The following is a 7,139-nucleotide window of genomic DNA, read 5'->3' as shown; positions in this document are numbered from 1 at the left end:
AGGCCCCGGGCTCAATACGCAGTAGCACTACGTAAACCAGGCGTGGTGGCTCATGCCTGTCTTCCTAGCACTCGGGAGTTGGAGGCGGGAGGGTCAGAGGTCATCCTCAGCTTCCCAGGGACTTTCAGGTCAGCCTGCGCTATGTGAGACCCTGCCTCAAAACAACAGAAAAGCTTAAAGGTTAGGTTCGATCGTGTCCTGATGCAGGAGGATCACTGTGAGTTCCAGGGCAGCCTAGGGTACAGAGTGAGACCCTCTCTAAAAACAAAAACCGAATCCTCACTTCAAATGGGAAAGCAAATTCAGAAAGGCGGTCTGCCCCTTGCACTGGGGTGGGGGGAGGATAGCCAGGCAGTGACCTCGGAGTCTTGGGTCAGCATGTGACAAACGCTGTCATCGATGGCGTAGTTGATGGCATAGTTGTGGGTGCTGGCTCCTCAGCTGCCCTGCAGCCTACTTCTGGGCAGGGGGCCATACCTGCAGCTCTCCTGTCCCAGTTCCTCCTGAGTATCACTGTGTCCTGGGCTGCCCTCAAAAAAGCCAGGCTGTGTAGAGGGGGAGGAGGGCTGACAGGGAGGGGGAGGGTAGGGAGGGAGAAGGAAGGTGGGAGGTGGCAGAGGCTGGACTTGCCACCTCTTGCCCCCACTCAACTGTGCCCTTACCTCACCCTGCTCTCCCTGTCTGGCCCTGCTCCCACACTATCGCCTAAGTACTGGGACTGGTTCCCATTGTTGTTCAGAATGGTTCCCCAGTGTCCCTGGGCACCTCTGACTCACTCACCTTGTCCCAAATCGACCTTCCCATCTTCCCGACCTGCTCCATTTCTCTGCTCTCATCCAGGAAGATGCAATCCCCCCACCCCCACTCCCGAGACTGGTAGAAGGACCTGGGTCTCAGTCCTTATGACTCCCTTACTCCATTAGCACAGTGACTGCTGGGGCTGCCCAGGGCCCACTGCAGAATACAGAATCCTCGCCATGTACATCCAAGCCTCCCGCCTCCTCCAGGAGGTCTTCCCGGGATAACTCTAGCTCCCGCCTTCCTTGTGAGCCCTGGACACCCTCAGCTCTCACTGTTGAGGGCTGTGTCTCTCCCCTCCCTGCACTGTGCCTCACAGTGTCCCCAGCCCTGTGCAGTGCTTCAGAATGTTTATGCAAGTTGACACCAGGTGTGGATGACACAGAGCTGAGAGTCTCCAGGGAGGCCCAGGAAACTGGACAGAGCTACCTTTTGTCCCTAACCTGTGTCATGACTTCAAGTTCCCAAAGCATCACATGACCTTTCTCCGTCTGCTGTCCTTGCTATCTCTGCCCTGCTCCCTCCTCCCTCTCCACTCCCTGGTCTTCTGCTAATATGAACATTTTGGGGGTTTTGAGCTGTTGTCTATGTAGCCCAGGCTAGCCTTGAATTCACTGTGTAGCCCAGGATAACCTTCTCCTCCTGTCTCCATTTCCTGGGTGCTGGGATTACAGGGGGTTTTTATACAGGGTTGGGAATCCATCCTCGGCCAAAAACCCTACCAACAAAGGCTCATCCCTGGCCCCTGCGTGAACCCTTTGAGTCTAAGCAAAAGTTGCCATTGTTTGTGTACTTGGTATGTGCTTGGTCCAGGGGTGCACGTTCAGCCCTTCTGTTGAAGGGAGCAGTGGGTGGCCACAACCTTGACTCCTGACTCTTCTGAGGTTAGAGCTGGTGTACCTGGGTTGCTGCTGCAGGCCGAGGAGTGACTGTGTGTAAGCATTGTCTGTGTGTGAGCATTGTCTGTGTGAATATTGTCTGTGTGTGATCATTGTGTGAACATTGTCTGTCTGTGTGTGAGCATTGTCTGTGTGTGAGCATTGTCTGTGTGTGAGCTGGGGGTCCCAGCCTGGAACAGGACAAACACACAGCTCAACTTCCAGCTGAGAAGTCAACATACACAGATGGCTTATAATGTTACATTAGAAGGAGATCCTGTATTTTTTAAATTTGTTTTTGTTTTTGAAATAAAGTCTCATGGAACCCAGGCTGCCTGGGACTCACTGTGTGTGTGTGTGTGTGTGTGTGTGTGTGTGTGTGTGTGTGTGTGTGTGTGTGCTGGAGGGTGACCTTGAACCCTTGAACTGCCTCTCGTCTCCCACCTTGTGAATGCTGGGGTTACAGGCACACACTGCCCCACCCGGTTTACTCCATGCAGAAGCTCAAACGCCAGGTTTTGTGCTAGGCAAACACTTTATCAAACTGATCAGAGTTCCTGGACTTTGTTTTTCTTTGCTTTAGATGGGGTCTAAACCTGGGACCAGACTATGTAGACCAGGCTGGCCTGGAGCTCACAGAGACCCACCTGCCTCTACTTCAGGAGTCCTGGGACCAAAGACGAGAGATCTGTGCCACCACACCAGCCTATTTTCTTTCTGCTACGTGGGGATATTGCTACATAGCCTAGGCTGGCCTTGAACCTGAGACAGTTTCCTGCCTTGGTTTCTAAAGGAGCTGGAACTGCAGGTACCAAGAAAAGACCCATCCCTGCCCCTGTGTGAGCATTTGAACTGGAGCCAGCAATGGTGACACATTTACTGTCCCCTTATCCCTTTGGCCTCACCCGAAATCCTATGAGGTTGAATGAGACGCAGAACTATTGCCTAGGACGCTGTAGCTCACATCTGTAATCTCAGCACTTGGGAGGCCGAAGCAAGATGACTGCCGCCAGTTTGAAGTCAGCCTGAGCCACACAACAACTCTCTGTCTCGAAAACAAAAACAACCAAAACCCCCAAACCCCAGAAACCGGGCCAGTGAGCTGGCTTATTGGGCAACGGCCCTGGCTGCCAAGGCTGATGACATCAGCATTATCGTTGGCCCCACATGGTGAAAGGAGAGAACAGTTGTCCTCTGACCTCCACACCTGTGCCAAGGTACGGGCAATCCCCCAATAGATAAAATGTAACAAAATTTAAAAACGACAAAATCAACAAAATATTCTCAAAACCACATTAAAAAAAACAATACAAAACAAAGCACAAACAGGCCAATCTCTTGCTTGCTGGGGCCATTTAAGGACACAATTCTGTGGCCTCGTTTTATGGGGCTCCCTTCCCAAGCCCTCTTATCTCCTCTGCCACCTCGATAGTTCCCTGGGGAGCTCAAGGCTGGAAGTGGAGCAGCCTTCTCCCTCCCTGCGGACTGCCTGCTCCTGACCTCTCAAGACTCTGGGAATGGGGATTGGGTTTGGGAAGCTCTACAGCAGGACCCTTGTCTCAGTAAAGCGGGAGAAGAGGCCCCCTCCCATGTTAGTCATCTGGGGGAGCTGAGGACAGCAGTTATGTAAGCCTGACCGGGGTGGGGGGGGTGTGTCTCTAAAAAGGACTGGAAGACAAAATGCTACAGATTCCACTTGGGCCATGGAGGCTGTTAGACTGTTCGAAAGACTTCAAGTGCTCTTCACTCCTCACCGTACACAGCATCGAGTGAACGGTCAGGCCTGGTGGCAAAAGCCTGTCCTCCCAGTTATTTGGGAGACTGAAGCATATATTGTACATTCCAGGTCTGTCTGGACAACTAAGTAAAATCCTGTCTCAAAAATAAAAAGTAAAAACGAGGTGCAGAAAAATACCTCAGTGGTGGAGCCCCTGCCTAGAATCCCCCAGTCAGGGGCTGGGGGCGTGGCTCAGTGGTAGAGCCCCTGCCTAGAATCCCTCAATGAGGGGCTGGGGGCGTGGCTCAGTAGTACAGCCCCTGCCTAGAATCCCCCAGTGATGGGCTGGAGGCGTGGCTCAGTGGTAGAGCCCCTGCCTAGAATCCCCCAGTGATGGGCTGGGGGCATGGCTCAGTGATAGCGCCCCTGCCTTGAATCCCCCAATGAGGGGCTGGGGGTGTGGCTCAGTAGTACAGCCCCTGCCTAGAATCCCCCAGTGAGGGGCTGGGGGCGTGGCTCAGTGGTAGAACCCCTGCCTAGAATCCCCCAGTGATGGGCTGGGGGTGTGGCTCAGTGGCAGAGAACTTGGTTATCACATGCAAAACCTTCGATTTGCTCCACCTAAAAACATAGACACAAACACACAAAGAGAAACATGTATGTACACACATGACAAACCATCCTCTCAGCTTATGGAGCAGGTGGGTTGCAGAAACAGGCCTCTCGTCCCCACCTTTTTGGCACTCTCCCTGCTCTTCTCCTTGCTCGGGGGTTTCCAAGTCGTTTAATCACCTAGCAAATATTTACTGAACGCTGACTCCATGCCAAACCTCTGGGGACACAGACGGCAGACAGATCTGTTCTCTTATGTGGCTAAATCTTACTGGAGGACGCGAGCAATAATTTTATAAAAACCAAACCCTGCTTAGCCTATAGTGTCAGAGAAAGATGGGTGTCATAGTGCCTCGAGATGGAAGATAAGGCAGGCCAGGAGGACAGGGAGGACACAGGTCATTCTTTCAGCTCGGGAGGGCAGCTGGTATCTGAGGGAGTAAGCTGAGGCCTGACCGAGGTGAAAGGGAGCCTGCAGGTACAGGGGGAAGTTGTGTTTCCCGATGCATACCCAGTAGGTGCAAAGGTCCTGAGGCAGGAAAGAGTTTGTGGGTTTTCCATTATAATTTTTAGACATTGTCTTCAGCCCCGCCCCCTCCAATGCTGGACTTACAGCTGTGCACCCCCCCCCCAACTCGCTGCTCTCGCAGAGGACCTGAGTTCAGTTCCCAGCACACACATCAGGCAGCTCACAACCATCGGTAACTCCAGCTCCAGCGGCTCCGATCTGATGCCCTCTCCTGGCCCCCGAGGGCACACAAACACACACATCTCAAGTGATAAAAAGGACGTTATAACGGAAATCAAATGTTTTTTACCCCGTAGAAGGTAGTATCACTATGTCCCCGTACTCCTGTGCCCGTCACACTCAGAGCCAGTCATATCCCCCACCCCCATCTCCATCGAAGGCACAAGGTTCTGGACGGGATCTGGAGTCAACTCCATGGCTACCCAAGCCCAAGATACTGACAATGTTGATTGATAGGAGCATGGGCCCAAGACCTTCCAGGGCCTCCTGGGTGTGCATTCAGCCATCTCTGTAAAACTCAGCATGCCAAAGGCTGTCCCACGGGTACAGCTGCCCTGTCACACTGCCACTGTCGGGAGCCACAGCAAGAATGGGAGCCACAGGCTGGAGAGACGGCTCAGTGGTTAAGAGCACTGACTGCTCTTCCAGAGGTCCTGAGTTCAAATCCCAGTAACCACATGGTGGCTCACAACCATCTGTAAATAAATTAAATAAATTAAAAAAAAAAAAAAGAATGGGAGCCACATGCTCATCAGAGACACAGGATTCCGTGATGTGTGTGTGTGTGTCTGTGTGTCTGTCTGTCTGTACACCAGTACTTGTGAAGCTAGAGGGGTCTATCTGTCTATCTGTCAGGAGTCTTCCACAATTGATCAACACACCATTATTATTATTGTTACTGCTAACCTTTATTTTTATTGTATGTGTAATGTATTTAGCACCCATGTATGCATGTGTTCCACATGTATGTAGTGCCTAAAATAGCCAGGATGGGATGTCGGATCCCCTAGGACTGGAGCTGCAGTGCAGAGGGTCGTGAGCCACCACGTGGGCACTGTCTCTCCAGCCCCACACGGCTGTTGTTAATTTTGTGTGTGGCAGTAGGAGTTGGACTCGGGGTCCCCTGCAGACCAGGTAAGCACCGTGCCACAGCTCCATGTCCAGTGACCACCCTGCCCATTTATTTTTTCTTTTTTTTTTTATTTATTTATTTATTTATTTATTTATTTATTTATTTATTTATATATAATACACTGTAGCTGTCTTCAGACACACCAGAAGAGGGCATCAGATCTCATTACAGATGGTTGTGAGCCACCATGTGGTTGCTGGGATTTGAACTCAGGACCTCTGGAAGAGCAGTCGGGGCTCTTAACCGCTGAGCCATCTCTCCAGCCCTTATTTTTTCTTTCTTTTTTTAAAATTTCTTTTTTTTTTTTTTTTTTTTTTTTTTTTGAGGTAGGTTCTCACTGTGCAGCCCGGCTGGCCTGGACCTTTCTATGTAGATCAGGCTGGCCCCAAACTCACAGAGATCAACCTGTCTCTGTCTCTGAAGGACAAAGGTCAAAGGTGTGCACTACCATACCCAGTCCTCTTTCTTTTCTGTCTTTCTTTCCTTCCTTCATTCCTTTTGAGACAAGGTCCTTCACTGACTCTGGAGTCCACCATTTCCATGAGGTGACTGACTGGTGAGTTCCATGGACACCCCTCCTTCCCCCTTCTCCTCCCTTCCCCCCCTCCCTCCCCCCCCCCCTCCCCCCCCCCCCCCCTCCCCACCAATACCTCTTCCTCCACCCCAGTCCATCCCAGTGTTAGGATTTGGGCACAAGTTGCCACACTTGGCTTTTTACCTTGGTGCCAGACATCTGAACTCAGGCCCTCATTCCTCAAAGAACAAGCGCTTTCTCTACTGTATGTGTTCTGGGTGTGTGTGTGTTGCATGTCATGTGTGTGTTTTCTCCCTCCCCCAGCCCCTGAGGAAACATGGGATGGCCACATCTCCACTTGTTCCCTGAGGCAGGGTTTCTCACTGGAATTCATCCACCGTCTCCCAGCCCCTCATGCATATATTGGGTATAATTGGGGACCTGGGAAGTGTGTATGGGGATCTCACTTCAAACAGGGGAGGCTGACTTTGTAGGTAGAGAAGCACCGCGAATCCTCCAGCGTGATGATTAGGTCTAATTCTTAACCTCACACACCCTGAAAATCACCTGGGAAGACTCTCAGTGAGGGACAGTTGAGGGCAGCTTGGCGTCTGGCGTGTCTGTGGGGGGATTGTCTGACTGTGTTAATGGGTGTGGGAAAGACCAGTCTCAAAGTGAGAGCCACCATCCCCTGGATGGTATGAGAGGAAAGAAAGCCAACCATGATGGGCCGTGCTTCTGATCTTAGCGCCGGGAGGGAAGCAGGGGCAGGAGGATCTCTGGGAGTTTAAACCAGTTTGATCTACAGAGTGAGTTCCAGGTCAGCCAGGGCTATGAAGTAAGCCGCTGTTAGAGACAGAGACAGGCAGGCAGACAGGCAGGCAGACAGACAGGCAGGCAGACAGACAGGCAGACAGGCAGACAGGCAGACAGGCAGGCAGACAGGCAGGCAGGCAGAC

This window comes from Rattus rattus, chromosome 2 (genome assembly GCF_011064425.1).
Source record: "Rattus rattus isolate New Zealand chromosome 2, Rrattus_CSIRO_v1, whole genome shotgun sequence".
In the NCBI taxonomy this organism is placed as follows: domain Eukaryota; kingdom Metazoa; phylum Chordata; class Mammalia; order Rodentia; family Muridae; genus Rattus; species Rattus rattus.
This window is presented reverse-complemented; position numbering follows the sequence as displayed.